The sequence below is a fragment of the Dasypus novemcinctus genome, chromosome 4 (assembly GCF_030445035.2).
Source record: "Dasypus novemcinctus isolate mDasNov1 chromosome 4, mDasNov1.1.hap2, whole genome shotgun sequence".
Taxonomy (NCBI): Eukaryota; Metazoa; Chordata; class Mammalia; order Cingulata; family Dasypodidae; genus Dasypus; species Dasypus novemcinctus.
The window spans coordinates 34632707-34660262 of record NC_080676.1 but is presented as its reverse complement, the minus strand read 5'-3'; the positions used below and the strand labels follow the sequence as shown (position 1 = coordinate 34660262).

At 33.8% G+C, this 27556-nt stretch overlaps 1 pseudogene; it reads left to right on the top strand.

Annotated features, from left to right (window-relative positions):
* The window catches only part of LOC101435179 (WD repeat-containing protein 5B-like), a 62531-nt pseudogene extending 35212 nt beyond the window's left edge, over positions 1-27319 (top strand).
* The last annotated feature ends 237 nt before the right edge of the window (positions 27320-27556 follow it).

The window sequence follows — 27556 nt, the reverse complement described above, 5'->3', positions numbered from 1 at the left end:
ACACAACATACCAACCTTTTGCAATCAGCAAAGATAGTTATGAAGGGAAACTTATAATTCAAAATGTTTACATTAAAAGAAGAAATATCTCAAAGACATAATGTCACATCTGGTGGTTCTAGACAAAGAAGATCAAGCTACTCAAAGACTGCAGAAGAAAGGAAAAAGAGAAAAAAAAGATTAGAGTTAGATAAAAGAAATAGACTATAAAAACAATACAGAGAATAAACAAAACCTAACGATTTTCATAAACCTTTTAGGAAATGATGAATAAATTCTACAAAACTTTAGACTGACAAAGTGGAAAAGAAAGAGGACAAAAATAACTACAGTAAGAAATGAAAATGGAAAGTTTCTACTAATCCTACAGAAATAAAACAGATTATAAGAGTATACTATGAACAACTGTATGCCAACAAATTAGAAAAACTTCATAAAATGAACAAATTCTTAGAAACACACACAGTACCTAACACTGACTAAAAAAGAAATAGATCTCAACAGAACAAGTGATAAGTTTGAATCAGTAATCAAAATTTTCCCAACAAAAAATATCTGAGAAAAAATGCTTCACAGGTGAACTTTACCAAACTTTCCAAGAATTAACACATGTCCTGCTCACATACTTCCTAAATTTTGAAGAGGAAGAACATTTGCTAACTCAGCCCATAAGGCCAACATCACCCTAATGGCAGGCAATAGAGAATAAATATCCTCTTTTGTAAATGGTTCTAGGAAAACCAGACACCTATATACAAAAGAATGTGGACCACTTCCTCACACAACACAAACATAAATTATCTAAGAAATGAATCACTAACTGTGTTATTTAGAAGCTGTATGTACCTCATTAAAAAGTGCTCTTGAATTTAATCCATTTTTGTGGATGAAAGCCCGTTATAATTAAGCCATTTGGATGAGGCTACTTCAGTTAAGGTGTGACCCACGTTAAACAGAATGAGTCTTGTTCCTATTACCTGAGTCCCTTAGGAAAAGAATGAGATTAGACAAAAAATAAGGAAAAGCCATATATGGAGGAGCCAGAAGCCAAACATCAGTAGAGCAGATGACACCATGTGCCTTGCCACAAGACAGGGAAACCAAGGATTGCCAGCAGTCAGTCTTTAGAGAGGAAGTATTACCAGGATGCCACCTTGATTTTCACTTTATCCTAGCCCAAAACTGTGAGTAAATAAATTCCCATTATGTAAACCAGACCAGTTCATGGTATTTCCTTAAGCAACCTAGGAGACTAAAATGATGACCTAAATATAAGAACCAGTAATATAAAACTCCTACAAGAAAGCATAGGTAAACATCTTCAGTACCTTGTGTTAGGCAATGTTTTCTTAGACTTTACTCCCAAAGCACAAGCAACAGAAGACAGTATCAAAATTAATTTTTTTTTACACATGAGGGGACTTCACCATGAAAGGGAAAAACAACCTGCAGATCAGAGAAGATGTTTGAAAACCATAGGTCCAATAAGGGTTTGCTATCAAGTATATATAAAGAAATCCTAAACTCAATAACAAAAAGACAAACAAAACAATTAGAAAATATACAAAAGCCTTGAGCAGATGTTTCTACAAAGAAGATATACAAATGGCTAATAAACACAAGTAAAAATGTTCAATATCATTAGTCATTAGGGAAATGCAAATCATAACCATGAGATGCAATCTCACACCCTTTAGAATGGCTACCATTAAAAAAAAAAAAAACAAGGAAAATAACAAGTGTTGGAGAGGTTATGGAGAAATAGGAGGACTTTTTCATGTTGGTGGGAATGTATAATGGTGCAATCCCTGTAGAAAACAATTTGGCAATTCCTCAGGAAGTTAAGTCTAGAATTATCATATGGCTTGGCAACCCCACTATTTGTTATATATCCAAAATAGTTAAAAGCAGGGACTCAAACAGATATTTGCACAGCAAATCTTTTAAGCCAGCATCTAAATTCTACAGACTTCAGAAAGAAAGTATGGCCTTTAAAACATCTTGATTTTGGACTTGGGGCCTTCAAAACCATGAGATAACAAATGTTTGTTGTTAAGCCAAACCATTGTGTCACAGAATCCCTGAAAAACTAAGAAAATGGTCATGGTAGAAGATTCAAATGCCTAAAAATAAAATCACTGTATAATGACATAATCATAAAATTAAAATTTGATATGTTTTCCCTCTTTAAATTCAATGCACATAATTTTAAGCAAAATAATTGTTTGTCACACCCATGTGTCTGAAAATCAGGCTTAATACAGCATCATATGAGTGCATTTTAGAATCATATATTTATATACTCCTTGAATTTGATAATCCAGTCTTGTTGTTTTTTTAAATGATTATGAGGTGATGGATTTTCTTTTTAAAAATAATCGTTTCTTACTTTGAATCTTGAGTAACTGTTATGCATTGGTTTACAATTGAATTATTCAAAGATTTTAGTCATTCACTTATCATTTACTTTGATGTTCTGATAATAATGAAAAATTGTCTATGATACATTTATATATCTATAGTTTAATTTGTGTTGTTCTTACTGCTCATCTGAATGGTAGAATTGAAACTTCCTTTTTTGTCCATGCATGCTAACCATGCTGTCAGTAAGAGATTGAGATATGGCTAGTGAAAACATGGACATCAAAAATGGGCAATTTCCACTTCTGGTTTCTGCTCCAATATGTGCAGAACTTGGAAGTTGTTACACCATCGTTACAGCAAGAAAAGTGCTGAACAAACTGAAACCCAACAATCTTTAGAGCCATCAAAAAGTTGAGGTTATAGGGCAAACTGCAATGCAAAAATGAAAGACACAGGTGAATATAGACAATTCCAGAGTATAGGGGTCAGAAGTCACTGGAGTAAGTAACTGGTAGTATAACCAATCATAAATGAACAAATATGATTTAACTCACTAAATTGCATTTTAGGCACTTACTAACCTCTGATATATTGCAATATAGTCTTGATATATGTTAAAATTTTTAAATAACCAGAAGCGAATACCTGTAACTATTATAACTTACTGAACTATAACCCAGATGTTTCGTTTATTTGATACTGATGCTATGTTTTATAAACTACACAATCTTTACGTTGTTTGGGACACCCTGCACTTTTGTGAGATTTGCCTCTGGGAACCACATCACATTCTTAAGATAATGACTGGTGAAAATCAGAGAAAAATCCTCTCATGATTCTGGCAGGGTAGGGAAGAAGTAAAATTTGGAATTGTTTGCTCTGTTTTCAATAATAAAATCCTACCTTCAAGGGAAAATAGTTTGTCAAAGACGTAAGTGACCTAGGGGAAGTGCAACTAGACAATTTTTAAGCTCTTCCAGCCATCCTGTCACAAAGGAGAGGAATAAAAAGGGCTAAGAAACCTTCTGAAGGTCACAATCCAGAGACTCTGGCCCACTTAAAACACTTAGAATTAATCATAAGATCATAGAATGCTTTCCCTCCCCAAAACCTTGCCACCACATCAAAGTGGCTCCAGTATAATAACAACAATCATATTTAAAATATAAATATACAGATAGATTTGTGTATAGATTTGTATAGTATGGGGATGGAGAAAGATGTTAACTACCCAGAATTAGACAAGCTGTGAAGTTAATGGCACAGTTATTCAAACTGCTAAGTCTTTCGAAGACTTCTGATCCCAACTGCAAGGTGTTAGGGTCCAACTATAAAGTTAGAGGGAAGGGTCCGCATAGGATCACTTTTATTTCTGACACCAACTGCAAGTTTGATGATTCCCCAAAGTTTGTTAGAAAGACTCATAGTACTCACTGAAACCTCACAGCTATCTTTATTACAGAGAAAGAATACATTACACTCAGTCAAGAGAAGACACACATAGAGCAGAGTCTGGGAAGATTCCAAATGTGAAACCTCCATTGTTCACAGTATGCATCTCCTTCAAAGATTTATGCATGACAATTTGCATGGAATATTGCCAATCTGGAAAGTTTACCTGAACTTCATTGCCCAGAGTTTATATAGAGACTGCATTACATAAACAAAATTGATTGGTTTATTACCACATGGTTGAACTCAGTCAGTTGGTCAACTATGCCATGTGATCAATAGATCCCACCTTAAATCATATGGTTTGACTTTCTGGCATAGCCAACTACTACTGCAACACTATCAGTGTGGTCATTCCTCCCCACTCCCAGTCATCTGGTTAGCATAAACTATCACTTGTGGTCCAAAAAGTTCACTATGATAAGAATCACTTAGGGACTTTCAAGGTTATCTCCCAGGAGTAAGAAAAAGGCCAGACATCTCTTTGGGGGAACCAAGATTCCTATCATATAGGCTATATAGTCCACATCCCTGACATTTGCCCACTGCTTTTGTTTTGTTTTGATTTAGCAAAACTATGATATGCCTAACATTTGGAGGATCCAGTGTGGGACAGGCATAGAAGACATAATCAAATTTCTAATATATTTGATCATCAATCAGTCTTACAATCTTCTTAACAACAATTCCAATGTTTCAATGTTAAACCATAACACAGTAGGGTAGATGTAATCTGAAAAATCAAAATCAAAGATAGTGGCACATTGTTAAGAGTTCTACTTAGTCATTAATAATTGGTCTAGTTCATCATCATATTTTAAGACCAAACTGTCTCTTAGAGTGATGCCAGTCAGATTTGTAAGCTTCCATTTGAACTTGCCAGGTTCCAAAAGCAGAAGTGGTCCAAGCAACATAAGGCTATACGCTTTAAAATACCTGACATAACTGAGCTAAAAGACAATATCATTTCTTATTCAGAGCCTCTCTTGGGGTAGCAATGTAATTTTGGATTTTCCTCATGGCATAATCCGACTTATTAATTCATTTATCCTTAGCTATTATTCCTCCTCTCCATTTATTATTTAATTTTACACAAACAATTTTACCTTTTGAAAGGACATTAAGTTCAGCCATTTTCTGGTCTAGATTATAAGCAACCATATTAATCTAGCAAATGTCTCCCTCAAAGGTTATCCCCATTAGTAAAGGATAGCGTTATATAGGTATGGAAATGAGTTAACTCAAAGATGAGGTTATACAGTTGCATTCCCATCAACACCAATTTTGCCAGGTAAATCATGCACACTCCACCGCATCAGGTATTCTGATAAAAGTTGAATTCATTTGAATATAGTTACTGTTTGGGCTTGGGAGTAATCCCTGCCTCTGGCACCCTAACTTGTAGCCATGGCCTCAGGACTACAGCATCACATGGAAGAAAGGAACATTGAGGCGATATGGAGAAAAAAAGAAAAATGTTTACTTGTACCAGCACTTAGAATTGTATACCACAATTTTATAGTCATATTAGCATCCTGCCTAATCCTCTTCCCCAGAACTACCAGAAAAGCATTGGAACCTAATGGGGATCTCCCTTGATAATTCCGTATGTAAGTATGAGCACACCTTTGTGAAGGCATGTAAGCCAGCCTTTCATGCCTATTTCTCTCTCCATTTTTAAAATTATTTATTTTTGTTTTCATTTTTTCTTTTCTAATTTTATTTTGTTTTTTTCTCTCCCCCATTTTAGACAACCTAGGTTTTAATAGCCCATTTCAATTCTCTGTCAAAAATTATTCCTACTTCTTAAAAAATGTGACTTACTGGTCCAAAATGGTGTAGTAACTTCTGTTCCAGTTTTTCCTTTATAGTAGATTGAATATTTATATCTACCACTGGTAAGCAAAGTTCAGTCCAGAATAAATGCCTTTTTCTGTCAGAATAGTTTGTAGCTTCCAGGGGCTACCAGTGCCAGTGTGACTTGCCAGCTCTGTGCAGGGCCTTTTCCCCAGGGCATCTGCTTAATACCCATCTGCAGTCTCTATCTCTCTTCTTGGCAAACAAGACAGTTATTGGTATTTTGTCCCTCAGAGGATGCAAAAAAATTATGTAAAGATTCTACCCATCTGCAGTCACCCAACAACCACTCATTTCATGGACCCAGGTGGCTACTTCAAGCTAGCATGCCAAGACATCCACTTGTTGATTCCATTGCATTCTGATACTGGATGGGGGTTTTGCTGATAGGCAGTATCAATATATCCTATTTTAATCACCCCTCAAATTTTTATAGTGATCCTCATAGTGCCTTACCCCTCTTTGATAAGCCAGTTTTCTATTTTCTGCCTGATCTATGCCCAGGTCTTTGACAACCACACACAGTAAAATTCTAAACATAGGGAAAAACGGCATGAAATTGTGTGAGCTGATTTCTTTGTGCCTTCATCAATCAGAGCGGTGGACTACCACAGAGGAAGCTGTCTGGTCATCTTCAGACTGCTATCCATAAACCAGCTATTTGTTGGTCAATCAAGAAATGTTCATATGGCACTGCCCAAGTGGCAATAGTATTTAAGCTGAAGAGCACCATCAATCAACTGGGTCTAAATGACATTACAGCATACTTCTGCCAATACCACCAGAATTTACATTCTTCTCAAACTCACAAATGGAACATAAACCAAGATAGACTACATTCTTGGCTATAAAATACATGTTAACATATTGAAAAGAACAGATACATGAAGCAAGCTCTCAGAACACATTGGAATTAATCTAGAAATCTATAGCAAAAAGCTTAGAATTCTCAAAATATTAGGAGATTAAATAGTACACTTTGAAAATAATAAGTGGATCAAAATAGAAGTCTCAAGAGAAAGTTTTTAAAAAGGCAGTTCCAAATATGGCTCATTGGTTTTGCCAGGTGTGGCCATGAAAGATCTGTTTAAATTAGGGAATTATCAACTTCCATAAGGAAGAATAGAGATCACTACATCTTGCTTTCATTGTTGATATGATGAAAAGAGATACTAAAATTAAGTGAGTTAAAGTTTGTTTGTTTTTTCTTTTTTTAGATAGCTTATCAATGACAACTCCTATTAAGATAACACCAGGACTAGTTCTTCCTGAAGGCCTGTGAGCTCATTGAAGTAAATAAATTTACTTATTTATTTTGTAATTTCACTACTTAACACAAAGTTTGGCAATAGCTAACACTCCATTACTATTGAAGGAATGTTGAATGAATAAATTAATAAATATATTTTCCACATATCAAGGTGATTGAAAATGTAACCATTTTCTTTAAAAGTTTTTATTAAGTACCATAATATGGCAAGCAAAGAAAATCACTATTCAATTTACCAACATATAATAAACACTGCTAGTTTCATCCATTCATTCATGCATACACTATTCTAGACACTGGAGAATAGAGCAGTGGACAAAATACTCTAATCTCAGTTCCCTTTGAATTTATGTACTCATATAGGAGAGTTACATAGCTAATAAGTACATAAATAATCTAATGATAGGTGATGCCAGGTGCTATGGAGATGTTAATACCTGAGGGAAGTATTACCTGACACCTAGACTGAGATCTCTAATACACGTTTGAAATAATTTTGCATGCCTTTCTTCCTTAGCTAACACAAAATTAAAGTTTTTATTGTTTAATTATGTTAATAATGTCTATGTCTTTCATTAAGTGGTAGGCTCCATTAGAAAAGAAATCAAAGGCCACTTTTTATTCATGATTTTAAGCATAGTGCCTAGCAGAGGCATTCACACAATTAAAAAACAAATATTTGCTCAGTACTTGAATGGATGAGTAATGTATGAATTGATGTCTTTATTTAATTTTTACCACTGTGATCTTGGAATCATAATTAATGCAGGATTAAGTCTGATAGAAGTAAGGCTAAGAACAATTAAACAACATGTTCAATGCATTTGTGTGACAACCAGGAAAACTTGGCTCCTCTAGAACATAAATGTGATTTTTCTCCCCATATTACATAAATGCATTGTGTCAAAAGAATGATCAAAAATTAAATCATGTTATATCAAACTATGTACATTATATTTTGGTTTAAAGAGTAGAATACTAAACTGCTTTATAAAAATTAGTCTTATGAGATATATCTATCATATCCATCATATAATATCTCTATAATAATAATATAACTTGTGTTCTGTTCAATATTAATCTTTATATGTTAAGAGATTAGTAGGGAAGAGTATTTTCCAATATCTAGTAAATATCTGTGAAATTTTGGTGTGTAATTCAGAACTTTTGGTGTGTAAACTTTTTGAGATTCATATTGTGGTAGTCCACGTGATGTTTTCTTAAACACATCAAATGTTTTAGAAATACCTTAAAATAATACTTAAGTCTCAAAAAACATTAATGAAATATATTCCAACACATACATGTTATATTACCTTTAAACTTCAAACTTCATGTAACATGGGTGGTAATGATATTCTGACAGTTTTATGTGTATTGACTAAGGTGCCATTTTCTCCTTTTTTCTCTTGGTTTGTTGTTTGGCCTATTTCTTCTCTACTTTTGGCTGTTCCCAAATTATATCGCCCTGCATATAAAGGATTCCAACAGGTGAATATGTGTATTATTTCCCTTGATTGAAAACATGAAAAATTAATTATATTAATATTGGGCCCTAGGGATATTAGACTCATTGGTTAGCCAAGGATTTACCAGATATATTCCTTATCTAAGAAGTAAGTATACTGTAAGTATACTGTTCATATTCATACAAATATCAAGACAAAGTCATTTTTAATTATAAAAGAAAATGGGATTTTGACAATATTTATGGCAATTACACTAACTGTAGTGGTTTGATACTATTGATGATTTCCAAAAAGAAATATTGGATTATGTTTGTGAACTGATCTTTTCTTCTGGGCATATTAGATTATATTGAATTCATAGGTTTACTTGATTAAGTAATTATGTAAACCTCTTGTGCCAGTGGCACACTGAGTCCCCCACCTTGGTGGGGACTCTCAGATAAAAAGCATGGCAAGGGACAGAGTTGAGGGTTTTTGACGTTGGAGTTTTGATGTTGGAGTTTGATGCTGAAGCCTTAAGCTGGAGCCCCAGGAAGTAAGCTCACAGAAGAAAGAGAAGCCAGTCCCAGAAAGAGAGAGGAATGCTGAGCCCACAAAGAAGCAAGCCCTGGGAAGAGAGGATTTATGGTCTGGTATCTATAAGCTCCTACCCCAAATCAATACCCTTTATAAAAACCAACCAATTTCTGGTATTTTGCATCAGCACCCTTTTGGCTGACTAATAGAGTAACCAACATATTATGAAATATTTAATATGAATTGTTAGAAATGCAGATATTTCTTCTGAAAAGGATACAAAGCATCCCTTTGTATGGTCTATTATATGCAATCAGAATGTAAACTATAAGAAAACAAGGGTAATTTCTATTTTTCTGTTTAATTTATTCTTTTAGCCTTGAAAGAAATGTCAAACATGTAAGTGCTACAATTTTTTGTTATATGAAAATATATTTAATGGCCTTTGATAGCTAAGTTACACTAATTTGTATAGTTAGTATATTAACTAAAACAAACAAAAATGATGATAGAACACATTTAACCAGAATTCATTATTTTATATAACTCAGAAATGAAATTTTTTAAAGCTATGCTTAAAATCACTAAATCATTACAATTTGAATATAACATTTTGTCTGTGTGTTTTGATAAGCTGATATACAAGTTTTATTTAAAGTCACCTGCAATCAAATTAGCATGTTGCATGATATGCATTTTCCAGACAACAAAGGGAAAACAAAATTGTAATTAGATTAAGCCAAAAGTATGAAGTGAGATTAATTGAGAATATGCTGTCTTTTGTCAGAAGGAACACATTTTCTTTGCCGTGTTTATTGACACTCAATTTAAAGAGATAATCTTTCATTGCCAATTCATTGTCAATTAGCAAATGAGCCAGTTTTAACCCATCTGAAACTTTGTTTTATCTGTTTGAACATCATGATTTGAGAAAAATAATTTACATAACTGTGAAAAATCTTCAAATATGACAAGTGTGGAGGGAAAGGTTTCTTATTAATGTGCCAAGTAGAGTATTTTCTTTAAAACTTGAGGTTTCAGGAACCATGAATGGCACAAGCCCCACCACAGCTCTGGAATAGGTCCAAGCAATATGTTTACATGACCATCTTGTTTTGTAGACTTTGAAGAGTAAGATAATTACGTATTCTTATTATAAAGAGCCTCCTCAAATTTTACAAGTTCTAGACACTATAAATTTTGCACTTGCCCTTGAATGAAAATATTGTCCATGACTTCAGTTATAAAACTAAATTTACGTACATTTTCTGAGGTTTATATGTTAAAATTATTTTCCCACATAGAGTTAAGTCCTTTGTTTCAGATGACATAAGGCCTCAGCAGAGCTTCTATAGTTTGAGATTGATGTGTCTAATCATTATCTTCTGGTTCCATCTCTGCTCATAATAATTTTGAATTAAATTTAAGTACAAGTCACAATTTCTGATTCTAAACTCCAAATACTTTTCATTTTTCTTTAATTTTCAGATTTACTGTTTTGTTTATAATAAAAATGGCAAATGTATCAATCAAAACAAAAAATGAACATTTAATAAGTCTGAAATTTAATAGAAAAATATAGTAGAATAAAAATGAGGTGTTAAAGTCCCTGAGTCTCACTTTTTGGAAAATTTACGTAGTTATAAGATATGGAGAAGGAGGTTATAAAGAAATATTAGAAAAGTAACATTCCTCAAAAATATAACCCTTACATGTTGGTTTTTTTTTTTAATTTCCAAGACTATTCCAAGTAAATATCATGAAATGGATTGGCTTAAACTATGGGAATTTATTAGCTTATAGTTTGAGAACAGGAAAATGTTCAAATCAAGGCATCAAGGTAATGCTTTCTTCTCAAAAACCAGCTACTGGTGGGCCTGGTCTTTACTGCCACAGAGCATGGCACATGGTGAAATCTCCTGGTCTCTTTTTACTTGGGATTCCTCTTCAATTTCTGACTTTCTATAATTCTCATTTTTTCTGGGTCTAAACCTCATTCTTTCATTAAGGACTCCAGTAATAGGATTAAGACCCACACTCGCTGAGGTGGGCCACCCCTTAACTGAAGTAACCTCATCAAAAGGACCTACTTACAGTGGTTTAAACCCACAGGGATGGATTAGATTGAAGGACACATTTTTTTCTGGGGTACCTACAGCTTCAAACCATTACAATGTTCCTCCAGATAAAGTGTTAGGGCTATAATGTCTAATTAAGATCCTAATGCTCCCTGCAGTAGTTAAGCTTGTTGTTCTCACTAGCCTCTGAGACCAGGGGAGTGGTGAGGAGTTGATGAAGAAAGTGGTCTGAGTCCTTTACACAAAGATAACTCTATTTTTATTGTCAAGAAAGTTCCCTAGGCAAAGCCAAATGTTATTACCTTATGTTACCTTAGTTATTTGTCCCAAAGTTTACCAATAAATGGTCTTTAGCAATGCTTCTCAATAGAAATATAATGTGAACTCCATATGTAAGTTTAATTTTCTGGTAGCTACATTTGAAAAGTGAAAAAAAAAAAGGAAGGAAAAGCTTTAATTTACATTTTATTCAAGTGAATATATCTAAAATATAATCATTTAAAATTTAACCAATTTTAAAATTATCCAGGAGACATTTTAAATTTTTTTTTCTGCTAAGTTTTCACTTACATTCCATCTGAATTCAGATGCTGTGTTTTTCTTGGAAATACATAATCTAAGTTTAAATTTCATAAAATGTATCATTGAAGAGTATTCACATACCCAAAATCTTCCAAAGGTCTACTTATTCTCGAATAAATGAATTAAGAATTCCAAAGGTTAAATTTAAATTAAATAAATTTATTTAGAAATTCAGTTCCTCAATGGTAATAGCTGCATTTCCATGGTTTAATAGACAAATGTGGCCACTGTCAACCACACTGGACAGTTCAGGTCTATGTTTCTTTCTCTTCCCATTTGGTAAGTCTGTTGCTATTTAATTCCAGTAGTGTTTTTTAATTCCAATTCTGTGTATTTTTGCATGTTTTTGCAGTGCTTCAGGGTTTTAAATTTCCAGTATGTACAGGTGATTTCATTTACTCTAATCCAACTGGATTATTTTAGTTATACTGATAGTTTAAAAAAATTAGGCTAAATTCAATACTTCTGTTTGCATCATGTCAACAGAATAAAATAAGCTAAACTGTCTAAAATTTGTACAAGTTGTTAGTTTTTTTGTCTTTGCCTAGTGTTCTAAATATATCTTGAAATGAAAAGTTAATGACTTAAATGTCACCACTTTATAAGGCATTGGCTATAAAGGTTGATGTATTTGGAAAGCTGAAAAAAAATGGAGATAATTTAAAAGTGAGACCAGGTCTTCTAAGATGATTATATGCTTAATTATAAATTAACCAAGGGAAATAGATAAAAGTTGAATAAATATATCATTTGGAATTATAAATTTTATTGGTGAAGCTATATTGATTTGATTATGTGATAGACTGTAAAAAAGTTGCCATGAAATTTATATTTTTTTAATTTTTTTCAAAAAACAAATAAGTAATAAACATAAAAGTCATGAATAATGAATTTAATTGGCTTACTTATATAAATTTTATAGGAATGATAAAACATGCATTGGCAGAAAATGTAATATAACTTCAACCTTAACCAATGGCCACATCTCAGAAATGAAAATTGTTTCATTAAATATTTTTCTTGTACACAATTAGAAACAAACAAGGAAAAAAATAACATTTATTAAAATTCAGATATTTCAAAAGAATCCTGAAATTGCAAACTTTGTTGAGAATATCCCTAAATATAGGTAGGACAATGTTAAACTCAACTCAAAAATGTCATGCCTATTTTATTCATTTACCTGTATTCTGAATTGCTTATCACTTATAGGAATGATACTCAAAATGCTAATTTAACACCAGAATCATTGCAATTAACCTAAATCTTCTGTCAATATATAGTGACCCTCTTAATCTTTATTTTATATTGGCACAAAGTCTCTTAGCTGTATTAATGTACCAATATCAACTTTTTTTGGTAAGATAGTTTTTATCTAGCACTTTTTCTATCATTTTATTGAAAATTTTCTGTATTCTTTTGCTGAAACAGAATAAGCTCAGGATCACAAATCATTTTATCTACTACAGTGGTTTACAGAATATAGAGTGGGCCAATAATTCTTGAAAATGAATGTATACTATATAAGATTAGTCCTTAACAACTCTAAGGGAGACATAATCATCACCAGCAAATCATGTGCACCTATTTATCCTGTGTAGCAGTTTGATATAGTTATGAATTCCAGAAATAGCTATTGGACTATTCTTGTAATCTAGTCTGTACCTGGACATGATTAAGTTATGATTAGGGCTTTGCTTGGGTCATGTCATTAGGGCACTGAGTTCCCACCCCTTGGTGGGTGTGGACTTGCAGATAAAAGGCATGGCAAAGGACAGAGTTGAGGGTGTTGATGTTGGAGTTTTGATGTTGGCGTGTGATGCTGAAGTCTTAAGCTGGAGGCCTGGGAAGTAAGTTCATAGAGGAAAGAGAAGCAAGCCCCAGGAAGAAAGGAATCCAGGAGCCTGAACCTTCACAGACGTCAGCAGCCATCTTGCTCCAACTTGTGAAAATAGACTTTGGTGAGGAAAGCAATTTATGCTTTATGGCCTGGTATCTGTAAGCTCCTACCCCAAATAAATACTGTTTGTAAAAACCAACCAATTTCTGGTATTTTGCACCAGCACCCCTTTGTCTGACTAATACATCCTGTGTCTTAGTTTGCCAAAGTCTACCAATGCATAAATATTAGAAATGGGCTGGCTTTTATAAAGGGAATTAATATGGGGTGAAAACTTACTGTTCCAAGGCTGTAAAAAATGTTCAAATTAAGGCATCATCAGATACTCTCTCACCAAAGTTCAGTTACTAGCAGATCCTAAAGTCCTGCCACATGGTGAGGCAAGATGGCGAATCTGCCAGTCTCTCTCTACTTTCTCCTGAAGCTCAGCTGTGGGTGATCAAGCATTTCTCCCTGGGCCTCGTCTCCTTAACCCCCTTGGCACTTCGCTGTCTTTCCGCAGCTATAGATGAAACTGGAGTCTTCTCTTTCACATGGATAAGTCAAAATGGTAGACCTCCATATTCTGTGAGTCTTATTTTCTGTCTCTGTTTATATAAGACTCCAGTAAGAGGACAGAGAACCAATCAGGGTCTTGCCTCAGGATGTGGCATGCTTTCATATTCCAATATCCCCAGTATATGTACTGATTTATGTTTATTCCACAAATGACAGTAAATGAGGCATTTGTTGCTATTTTTGTCTTTTATTTTATAATTTTCCCATTTTGACTTCTTATTTTACTCATAAAATGATTGGTTTCTAATATAGTATTTTGTGGCCAGTGAATGTGGTTTGTAAAATCCTGATTGTTTAAGTTTGTTAAAATATGCTGAGAATGGATTGGCTTTTGTAATAGGAACTTATTGCGTTAAAATCTTACAGTTCTGAGGCTGTGAAAATGCCCCAATCAAGACATCATCAGAGATGTTATCTCATTGAAGATCAGCTGCTGGTGATCCTGGACTTCTGCCATGTGGTGAGACACAATGGTGGCTTAGCCAGTGTGGGTCTCTGCCTTCTGACCCAGGCTTACTTCCCTCCTGAACTTAGCTGTGGGTGATCAGGCATATGGTTCATCACTCCCCTTTCCTCAAGGCCTCATCTCTGTCTCTTGGGTGCCTGTTTCTATGCCTATGTGCAAAGCTGATTCCAGCCTCTGGCTTTCAGGACCAGTCTCTCAACCTCTTGGGGTTTCTTTGTCTCTGCAGCATTTTTCTGTGTCTTTTCTGCTTTTAGTTCTCCACTTATAAAGAACCACAGTAAGAGGATTAAGGCTCACTCAGGGTCACACAATCTAATCAAAGTCCCTTTAGAGAAGTAATTTAATCAAGAGTTCCTATCTACAATAGGTTTACATTCACAACAATGGATCAGCTTTAACTTCCTGATCTTTTCTGCCATCCACAAAAAGCTTCAAACTCTCATACTGATGTGAAATTAGTGAGTCATTGCCTTTGACCTAGAGGAGAGTAAATTATCTCTGTACTTATAAAAATGTGTGTTTTCCCTTTATTGGGCACAGTGTCCTATATATGCTAAATAGGCCAAGATTGTTTGTAAGGTGTTTTTCAAACCTCATTTAATCATCACGATTTTTATGTTTGTGCAATTTATCAATTTCTGAAATATTAATGTTGGAAGATATGTAAAATTCATTTTGTAGATTGCCAAGTTTTATTTACTTTTTATTTTAGTTTAAGGTAAAAATGAATACATGCTTAAAATTTTTATCTTTCAGTTGAAGTATATCTTTTCTCAGTACATACTGACACTTTTAACCCTTATATGTTTTGACTTAAATTCTCTTAACTGATATTAACATAGCAAATAGCAACATTAATTTTTTATGTTAATATTTATCAAGAATATTTTTTTACTATTTTAGTTATAAACTGAAAATGACATGAAAAAATTTCTGGACTTTTAAATCTTTGTGAATTCTAAAACTAAGACCAATTAAAACTCCTAAATACAGAGATAATATAGTAGTGGTTAAAGAAAAGACTCTGAAATTACTCTTTCTGGCTTTGAATACTTCATAGCAGTATAGGTTTTCTTGCCTCAGTTTCTTCACTTATAATATTTGGAGAGAAACAGTTGCTGTTTCCTTGTGTTATACTGAATATTATATAAAATAATATATCTAATGTGTTTATAACAGAGTATTGCAACTATTAATATATTATTATTATTACTATATTTTTTATAATTATTTCATGTCATTTGAGATACATTTGAAACATATTCATTCAATCAAAACTATCCTTTTCACAAAGATGCTGGTGTATGTTCCATGTATCTCACAGTAAATATGTCTTTATTTTTTTAAATGTCAAATGCAAAGTGCAATTTTCAGTAAAATAGAATACTTTGACAAATATAAAAATAAAATAAATTCAATTTTCTTGGTAATTCTCATACTTGACTTTTAATTGGCTATGCTATAATCACTTAAGAAATACCTTTTCTCTTCCCTGCTTGAAAGTTTCTTTTTTGATGTGTTTATAATGATGTATATCTTTTTTTGTTGTTAAAACATACTGTTCTTTGTTTACTACAGGGCTACCAATGCAATGTACCAGAAATGGATTGACTTTATAATGGAGAATTTATTTAGAGTAAAAGTTTTCAGTTCCAAGATCATGAAATGTCCATATCAAAGCATCATCAGAGATGCTTTCTCAACAAAGTCAGCTACTGGTGATCCTAGAACCCAGCTATGTGGCAAAGATGGCATCCAATCTCTGCCAAGGTACCTGCCTTTCTCTCTAGAATCTACCATCTCACAAAGCTCAGTTGTGGGCAACAAGGCATAGAGCTCATCTCTTTCCAGGCCTCCTCTGTCAATCTAAGCTACTTTTCTTTCTTCCCAAATTCGTCTGTGAGCTATAGGGTATATAGTTTGTCTTTTCAGGCATGAGCTGTCCCATGGGCCCAGGCTCTTGGGGGCTTCCTTCTTAAGCTTTGGCTGCTAGCTATTCTTGAGTTTTCCATTACATGGCAGGATCAAAAATGACAGTTTCCTTTCTCTGTGTCTCTTCCAAGGTATTTCTACTTAGATAAGGCCCAGAAGGAAGGCAGAAACCTGTATCTTGCCTTGTTGATATAGTCTAATCAAAAGGGCCTCAGACCCACAGGAATGGATTAGTTAAAAAATATAATCTCTATCTTCTGGAAATTCATAAAAGAACTTCAAACTCTCAAACCCACCCTCTGAGTTCCAAAAAGACATGTTCTTTTCGTATGTAAAATGCATTCGCTACATCACAATATTTCAAAAATATTAAATTATCTCAGCAGCAAAGCTAAGTATAAAATCTCATAAAAATCATTTATAGGCATGCAGTTTACTTTGGGGCAACATTCCCTTTTGGTTGTAGACTTGTGAAACTTTGAAAACAAGTCATCAGCTTCCAATACACAAAGGAGGGACAGACATAGGACATAGGATAAACATTTGCATTACCATAGGGGGAAATTGGAAGGAAAACGGGTATGGTAGGTCCCAAACAGATCAGGATACCTCCCAGGAGAACTCCATTAGATTTCAAAGTCTAAGGGTCATCTATAGAATGAGGGTTCCTTCTCCTCGACATTCAATCAGGGACCACCCTTCCAAGGGCTTGCCCAGTGGCCCTCTTTTCAGTGCTACCCTCATCAAGTACCTGGCTGGTAACTGGCTCTATATCTCATTCACCAAGAACATTGGGGGCATAGTCACACTTTCTCCAATCTGTACAGGACAATTTCAATCCCCTTAGTACAGTGGGGCTGTGGTAACTGTCTCCCTAATCTCTGGCTCACAGGTCTAACCCCCTTAGAATAGTGAGGTGTTGATCTAACTCTCTCTAATCTTCAGGGAATGTGCTCCACCCTCTCTGTAGCCAAGGCAGCTACAGAGTTTTGAGATACCCAAAAGAACCCTCAGATTTGAAAATTCACTAGAAGGACAAGCAAAATTTACTGAAATCTATTATAGTCATAGTTAATGTTTATTATAGCAAAAAGATACAAATTAAAATCAGTAGAGAGGAAAAGTTCACTGTACAGAGTCTGGAAGATTTCCAAGCACAAACTTTCAGTTGTCTTTTTACAGTGGATTATAGACAGTGCTATCTTCTCTGAGGTGAAATGTTTGATAACACATACTAAGTATTGCCAACCAAGAAACGCTTTTGTCCAGAGTTTTACTAGTCTTGGTCTCATTGATATGGTTGACCACTGCCCTTATTTTCACATCTTTTGACAGTCAAGGTGATTTTATCAGTCTGCTAAAGAGTTGCTGATGTAATGTACCAGAAATCTGCTGTCGTTTATAAAGTATATTTATTTGGGATAAAAGCTTACAGTCCCAAGGCCATAGAAAGTCCAACACAAGGTACCATAAGAGATACTTTCTCACCAGAGTCAGTGGTTGCCATAAGTTAAAGCAGGATGGCAGGCAATCTCTGCCAGGTTTCAGCCTTCCCCTCTGGCCTTCCTCTTCCTGAGGTTCCATGGGTCCAGCTTCTTTCCTGTATCTCAGTTGGAAGATCTCATAGGGCTTGTCTCTCAGGGCTTCCTATAAATTCCTGGCTCTTTTCCCAAAGTCAGCTGTAAACTATAAGGCAAATGGTCCATCTCTCCCTGGGGCCTCAGCTATTTGAATCTTCTACTTTCTGTCACAGGGTAGGATCAAAAATAAAGATTTCTCCTCTGTGAGTCTTCTTGTGTCTGTTTGTCCATGTGAATGTCCATTTATAGCAGACCCAGAAAGGAGGCAGGGACTTAACCTGAGTCGTACTTTACTGACAAGGTCAAACCAAGAAATTCCTCAAAGCAATCTTAACAGGTAATCCAATCAAGGTCCCGCAACTGGATTTAATATGATCAAAAGGTCTCAGAGGAATAGATTTGTTTACGAAAGTAACATTTCTCATTTTGGAACTCATGAAATAATCTCAAACTTCCATACTTATATTGTAGGGCTGTTCGCATATACAATATGACATGCCCAAGGTCTTCAGTAAACAAAAATATTTAACAGCTTAGATTTTACTTCCCAGGAGAGAAAGACAAAAGCCAGACTTCTCTTTGGCTAAGGTTATTCCTTTACTGCACACATCCCTTCACCTTTGTCATATTTCATTGGTCAGAAGCAGGTCACAGTTTTCATCCACACTTAGAAGGATATGACCCATTGTGGGCCATCGTAAGGCATGCAATTCACTGCTACCTATTTATTCTTTCTTATGGTTATCATTACTTCCTGATGTTACATGTTTCTTTATGTGATTATTTTCCTTCATATTAAAGCCCTTTGGAATTTATTTTAATTTGAATATACTAACAAAAAATTGGCATTTTCATCTGGAAATTCCTTCCTTTTTGCATTTTTCAAATGATATTTTTACTTAATTTAGAATTCTAGATTGACAATTATTAATATTACTATCATCATCATCATCATCACTATTTTATTAATTTAATGAGGCTGGAATCTTTTCTTTCATATTTGATCCTTTTTGATGGCACCTCAGTGCTTAGTATTTAAGAGTAGCATTTTTGTTGATATTCTGTTCTCTTTTAGGATTTTTCTGTTTGTAGAAGTTTCCTATGATTTTCCATATTTGGTTTTCTTTATATTTCTTTATGTCTAGTACATACATATATTTATAAAAATATAAACACATTTAGATTTGTAGCAATTTTTATATTTGTTGATGATAATATTATTATCATCATTATTACTTTGGAAAATTCATTATTACTTTGGAAAATTCATTTGGAAAATTCATTATTACTTATTTAACTATTGGTTCAGTCCCATTTTTTACTCTTCTCTAATTGTAAACAGAGACTAAAGCTAATACTTAAGAGTGACTCTGTATTTTTTTTCTACATCATCAGAATGCTGTTGTTTTTTTACTAGTAACCCATCCAATTATTGCCTGAAGGCTTTGAACTTGTATTGGCTTGGATATATGCTCTGTTAGATAAGGTATGAGGAGAGCTTATGGTGTTTTCCAAGCTCCTTTAACTTGGCAGGACTTAGCACTTAAACTCTATATCCCTTGTAGATCTTTTTGAGGCCTTGGTTTTAGGTTTTGTTAGGGCAGGTTTAGAATAGACCTTACTATATGGCTTTTATGGTGTGAAATTTTCTGGTGTTTCATCTCGATGCCCAGCATTTTAATGAGAGTGCTCTAGCCTGAGTGAGCCAGAAGTCAGTCTTTGAGTGCTACTCTACCTCTAGGATGTCAGTTTCATCTCAGTTCTAAACCAGATTATTTCTGGAAAGCTATATGTAGTTTTACCTTGAATGTACTCAAATAAATATTAAACCAAATACTTCTTATTAATTTATATGGGCTTCTAAATACCACCATCTTAACTCTTTCTTTTCTGATGCCAAGCTTTGCAGATGCCAGCCACTTCCACAGCCCCAGGAGTTGAACTCTCCTTTATCTCAGTGGAAACACATTCAGTATACATGACTGGCTCCGAATTTATGTCCATTGTCTATAAATTACCCTTAGGGAGCAATACAGGATAATCATATGTTCCCTTCTTGAATTTATCTTATTTTAGGCAATACATAGGTCTTTTTTCTCTCTTTAATGTTGGAAGAACTAGTCCATTATCATTTACCATATAGTTACAATCAAAACTCTACTTCTTTAGTTGAAACTTAAGTTTTACAAGGTAGAAAATGATGGTACCATAATGATTTTTATTCTGGAGATATTAGAATTTCATAAGTGAATACTAGTCTTCATTTTAGGGTTTAAAAAGAACACATAGTATTTCAAATATTCCCAAAAGCTGTTGTTGGTAACCTGAGATTGTTGCTTAATGAGTTATTTTGTCATTTTGAACATTAACATTTATACCACAACTTTCAAACCAAATATTTATGCACAACATGAAGGTCAGCATTATTGTATTATTTTTATAAAACAAAACTTTTACCTAACATTTTTTAAACTTATAAGCCTCCCAAAATTTTGCAGCAAGACTATCTGATAATTTCTAGATGGTAAAAAATATTTTCAAGAACACTTCCTATCACATTATAACCTGCATGAATCTTATACTATTTATATAATTCATAAGACATATAACCTAATATAGTAATCTGAAAGAAGCAAATGAGTACTCAACAATCAATTTTCCTTTCATATTGTAGAACTCCTGCTCATCCCTTATGCTTGTGTGCATGCATCACATAATTATCTGACATCTTACAATCAACCTGCATGTTAAATATATGTAAAGCTTTACACATGCACATGTAACACACATGAAGTTTTCTTCCAGTATGCCTATTGGCGATCTTTCTTGTACTTTCTTTGGGGAGTAGACACCACAGTTTGGAGGCTCCTTTCATTTTATGTTTTTGTTTTTTTTTTTTTCTGCCAGGTATACCAATGGACCTCACTGACTTTAAACAAGAGTCACATAAATTTCAAAATTTGAAAATGCTTGCAAGAAACCAGATGGACAAGATAATGATTTCAATTTCTTAGAGGATATGTTTTCTCTATCTTAATCCCTGGCACAAATGAGCTTTCTTTTTCCCTGGGCTATGACTGAAATACTTCCCTTTTCCCTGAGCTATGACTGAAATTTTTTTAATTGCCTGCTTTTTCTGAGAAAGTAGCCTTCCCAGATACTCACCAGAGACAGAGACTTAGTTTGACTTCTTGCTTTAAAATTGAACACCAGGTGTCTTTTGTTTGCACAAAAGTATCCATCCTTAGGTTTCTCTGCTAGGGTCTATATTTTTGTCTTAATTTGCCTTCTTGAAAAATTGAGGGAATTAAAATTATTAAATAGGATATTAAAGTAAAATTAAAAACAATCTTTATTTGAAAAATATCCTCACCAAGTTCAAATATATGTGAATGTGTGTTCACATGTATAGTTTATATATAACATTATACATTAGAATGATAAAACCAATCCATTTATTAAATATGTTCTAGTCTTTAAGTTTTAAACTATTTTTAGATGTACAGAGACATTTGTTTGTGTTTGATAAATAGTTTTTCAAAGTAATATTTCAATATATGATCAAAGTGTCCAGAGTTTTGGAAACAAAACATTGATTTAAGGCTGGTTTTGGATCAAAAATTTTATTTGTATTTAACTGCAAGCAAGTTTTTTATCCTTTGTAGAAATATAGAAACATTAGACTTTCAAATGAAAATATAGAGGAAAAAAATGAAAACAAGTCTTGAACATTTCTTTCTCTCAGTTAAGGAGAAGTGCGAGGAATATCCCATTGCTATTGATATTTTAAGTAAAAATATCTAAGGTATAATATGTTGCAGTGCTGATTGAGTATAACTTTATGGAGAGTCATAATATTACAGAATGGAAGCAAACATTAACTAATCATGCATTTCCTATCTTAATAATACTGGTTATTTTAAAAATTTCACTTTATATTTTGTCATGAAGTCTCAGTTATACTAAAATTAATATCCATCCTTAGTATAAGAGCTTATGGGATCATTTTATAATTACAAATTTATGATGTGTCCCTGATCAATGACTTTCTGTAAAAGGCTCTTGGAAGACTGAAAATATAGTAGAGGAATCAGAGAATCCTTGTGGAAAAATTCAGGGTATAATAAATAATTTGTCAAACAGAATTGGTCCTTGGCAATAAAAAAATGACTTGAACCCATCTGCTATTACTAGTTTATTTATATCTTTGTTATGGTCTTTCCAGCTGATTGGTGCTATCAGACTGTCTTTGGCCTTCAAGTGGTTCTTTAAGAGTGTGTTTAATGACCCAGTGGTGTAGTCCTGTTATTATCGCCCCTTAACATATATTTGCATTATGTCACATTCCTTCAGGCCTTATTGAATAGCAGACTGCTTATTCTCTTAAGATGAATCAAGTAACAGAGTTATGTTTAACAATCATAGTATTCCAACATTTAAAAAATAATAAATTTCATGTTTTTTAAAATGAGTGATGTAAATTACATTGTGGTACAATTTCTTCCATTGCTAGAGTCACAATAGTTCCATAGTAGAATATCAGTAAGTCCACCCTAATCCATATTTTATTTCTCCATCCTGTGGACCCTGAGATCATGATGTCCACTCCACCTCTGTATCGAGAGGGAGCTTAGATTCCACATAGATGGTGGATGCAATTCTCCTCTTTGCAGTTGTAGGCACTCTTGGTTCCCTGGTGTGGTGGTGGTTGACCATCTTCACCTCCCTGTTAGCTGACCTGGGTAAATCCAACGAACCAGAGGGTAGAAGTTGCAATTCTGCTGAGACTCAGGGCCCAGCTGGCACATAGATGGTCCAGAGATTCAAGTGGTCACAGTAGTTGTTGAGGGCAGGAAGAAGGAAGAAGAGAAGTGATACGGGGAAATTTTTGGGACTTGGAATTGTCCTATATGACATTGCAAGGACAGATGCTGGACATTATATATCCTGCCATGACCCACTGAAGGCACGATGGGAGAGTGTAAACTACGATGTAAACTATTATCCATGTGTTGCAGCAGTGCTCCAAAATGTATTCACAAAATTCAATGAATGTGCCATAATGTTGAAAGCAGTTGTTGATGTGGGAGGAGTGGAATTAGGAGGGGTGGGGGGTATATGGGAACCTCATATATTTTTTGAATGCAACATTTTTTGTGATCTATGTATCTTCCAAAAAATACAATTAAAAAAACTATATTAAAAAAATCCTATGCCTATACCCAAAAAATAAATAAATGAATGAATGAATGAATGAATAAATAAATAAATAATAAATTAGATTGTCCTTCTGTGAAAGATCTAACAGAATGAAACTTTATAGGAAAGATGTTTTGAAATTCTGAACATGACATTACAGGGGTCATAAATTATTCAACCCATTCTGACTAAATAGATAACAAATTTACAAAAAATATTTCATTTTTCTTATCAACTCACAATTCTAATTTCTCATATCTATTAAATTATTCTTCTATAAGTAACAGAAAATCTAAACTATTTTAATAACGAGAAATAGTTTATTGAGACTGAAAATCATCAGATATTGTAGTGTTTGTCAGATTTCGACAAGAACCCATTTCTACACTTATCAGTGGCAAGTGGAATGAAATTGAACTATGTGTCTGTGATGAGGTCTAGTTATTATTCAAATTTTACATTTGTGTTTGAGACCTACTTCATTTGGAACCTGTGGCAAATAGCTGAATAAAATTGGTACTAATTTACTTAAAAGAGTGAGAAGAGGGAACAGATGTAGCTGAAGTGGTTGAGCGCCTGCTTCTAAAAGCAAAACAAACAACAAAAAACAACTCTCTTTGTGGAGCAGATGTAGCTCAGTGGTTGAGCACCTGCTTCCCATGTACAAAATCCTAAACTCAACCTCTAGTAATATACATTGAGTTTTTTTCATCTCATGGATGATATAGTCAGATACATAAAATTACCTATATCATTAGATAGGACAATGATAACAAAGCCCCAAATTATAAAAACTCTGGTATTAAGTAAAGAGGCAATACATATTAGAATTATTTATATAGAATATATATTTATTGAAATGATAAAGTTCCAGAAATGATAAAGATATCATTCTGGAACTGATGCATGCACAACTAAACTAGAAATAATTTTTATTAGCCTACATAATGATGCAGGGATTCCACGTAATGATGGCAACTGAGCATACAGAAATACTCTTGCACCACCACTGTATCACTCAGTAAATAGTGTTTATAAAAAGAGGGTGCAACATCTCAGAAACTGGAAGACAAGGGATGTATGTGAGTGACTAAGCAATTCTGACATAAATTAATCCAAACCCAGTAGTGGGGAAAGCCAAGGAGTAATGCTGTTGTTATTGAAGAATTACCAATAAGCTAAATTACTGATGGTGCCAACTACCTCAGAATTAGGAACAGACATCAATAAAATGTGGGTAATTTTTTGAAATTTAGGAACAATTGAATTTTCTAATCCCTCTCAAATTATTCTGGTCAGGTTTTATCCTTCCTGATGTTCAAAAACCCTAAGGATTTATTCTCTGTAGTACTGAAAATAGTTGACACCAGGCACAATTAAAGGAATTGGTACTGTTTTGAGTATATGAGCCTTAAACGATGTTTACATACTGAGTAATGAGATCCTCAACAGGGATTTACCGTCAGTGAGAGGAGTGGGACTCAAAAATCTGCATAGCTGAAGAGGAAAACTCTAAAGGATCTTGAAATACCAGCAGTTTCCTAATGCAACACTTGAGACACGTCACCCTCAGGGTTTAGTCCATGCCATTATTTTTAAATATGAGAGAAGATCATTACATTGACTAAGTATGCGTTTAACAAAACATATACAATCAAAGCAAACAAGAGGTAAAATAATTTTGATTAAAGAAACAAACAAAAGCACAAAAAATTATAAAAATAGCATGTCTTTGTTTCTTTAAAAATATAGGCGATATAAGGCAACCAGGAAGCACCACTTATTCTTATTATGTATACATAAAAAATACCAACCAGAGAAAAACATGAACTCTGAGGAATTAAATTTATGACAAATAAATAGAAAATATATAAGTTAATTTGAAGATATCTCCTAGAAAATAAAGCAAGAAAGAGATGAAGAATTATTGTGAAAGGATAAGATTATAGGACCATTCCAAAAGATGTCCAAATTTAATTTATGGTCCAAACCAATTGAAAGAAGGAGGGAGAGGGGAAAAGAGGAAGAGAGAGAGAGAGAGAGAGAGAGAGAGAGAGAGAGAGAGAGGGAGGGAGGAAGGGAGGGGGGGGAGAGAGAGAGAGAGAGGGAGAGAGAGAGAGAGAGATTGACAAGGAAAATAAATTAAAACAGAACTGGAAAAAAAAGGCATTCTAAATGGAATTTCATAAATTTCCAAAGTGAAAATATCCATGAAATTCCAATGAACTGGTAGACAAAATACCAGGGCATAGCTTGATGAATTTCAGGGCTGTGGAGACAAAAATTCTACAAATTTTAAAAGAAAATTTAAAAACAAACATTTGTTATAAAAAATATAAAAGAGGGAGGAGGGTGTCATTGGAACAAAAAAACAGGGTAGCCCACAAAGAAAAAAGGTGACACTGTACCCTAAATAGGGTAATCAAACTGCTAAGGAAAAATCAGAAAAAGTGTCCACAAGAGGAAATAGAAAAATTGATGTGTCTTTAAAGGAGATTTAGAGAACTATCAGAGATTTGGGGATTGAATATGTGATAAATACATAGAAAACTCAGGGGAAGGGTGGGAAGAAACAAGCAATCAGTACCACCTAGGAAAAAAAAGAAAAACAAAAAAGGTACTGACAAGAAAAATTAGATTTTATTGCAAAGTCATAATAATAATTACCATTTTATAATATTTTCTAACCTCTAAAGTATTTATCTTTCTGATTACAAAAAATTTAATTTTTCAAAGCTATGGTCATTTAGACCTGTGATTAAAACAAAACAAAACAAAAATCTATCAATAAATTTGCAACAGTAACTGCTAGCAAAGAGGAGATTTTGTATTTCTGGAGAAGATAGTAAAGTGAGGCAATTGCTTTTTACTCTGTATGCTTTTGAGCTTTGTGAAATTTGCAGAGTATGTTCAACAATTGAAAACATTAAACCAAATTTTGAAAGAAAGATATAAATGTATTAGGTAGTCTGTTTTATCATCGATTAAAAGCAAAAAGATGAAAAATACGAAAAGTTATTTTAATTTTTAAAATACTGGGCTGCTTGGTTGAGTACATGGCACCAACCAAGCTACGGACCTGGACCTGGAACTTCAGAGGCGTGGTAACTAAGGAGTCAGGTGAACAGAGTCAGTCCTCTCCTCAAAAGCCAATTAGAAGAAGCAAGTGCCTGAAAAGTCAAATTATGCACTCGAATTTTCTCTCTTGGGACATATAAGAAGCAGTGTAACCAGTTAAGTTTAGTCCTAAGGGAGAACGGCTTGCAAGTTCTTCTGCTGAAACACTAGTTAAAATTTGGGAAGCCTATGATGGAAAATATGATAAAACACTATATAATCATAATCTGAAAATATCAGATGTTGCCCAGTCATCAGATGCCAGTCATATCTTGTTTCTGCCTCAGATGATAAAAATCTAAAGATATGGCATGTGAGATCTGGAAATTGTTTGAGATAATTGAAGGAGCACAGTAATTATGTTTTCTGTTATAATTTCAACCTGCCATCCACCCTCATCATTTCAGGATCTTTTGATGAAAGTGTGAAAATGTGGAAAGTGTGGGAAGTGAAAATATGAAAGTGCCTTAAGACTTCGTTCACTCTGACAAACTTTCCACTGCTCATTTTAATTGTAGTGTAATGGATCTTTGATAGTGTCAGGTAGCTATGATGATCTCTGTAAGATATGGTATACTGTAAGAGGTCAGTGTTTAAAAATGCTTGCAGATAATGGTAACCCTCCTATCTCTTTGGTAAAATTTTCTCCTCATGGTAAATACATTCTCACTGCAACTTTGGTCAATACTCTTCAACTATGACCTTATAACAGAGGAAGATGCCTGACGAAATACATGGGTCATAAGAATGAGAAATACTGCATATTTGCTACTTTTTCAGTTACTGGTGGTAAGTGGATTGTGTCTGGTTTAGAGAACAATCTGGTTTAAATTCGGAACCTTCAGACTCAAGTGATTGCATAGAAATTACAAGGTCATATGGATGTGATCTCAGCAGCTTGTCATCTATAAAAAACATCATTGCATCAGCAGGATTAGGAAATGACAAAACAATTTAACTGTGGCGGAGTGACTCCTAAATGTTCTTAAAATCAAGTAGTTTTTAAAATCAAGAACAAAGTTGGTAAAAAAAAAATCTGAATATTCAAAAGTATGGCTTCTCCTAACTTTGTCATGGTTTTCTATTTCTTTTTAAAATTGTTTGAGATTTTAAGATTTTAAGGTTATAGTGTAAATTTATAAACCAAAACAGTTGCAAAAGCAAATGTAGAACCTAGGACTTCTGATTTTAATCTAGAGTCTTGTTATAAAGATCC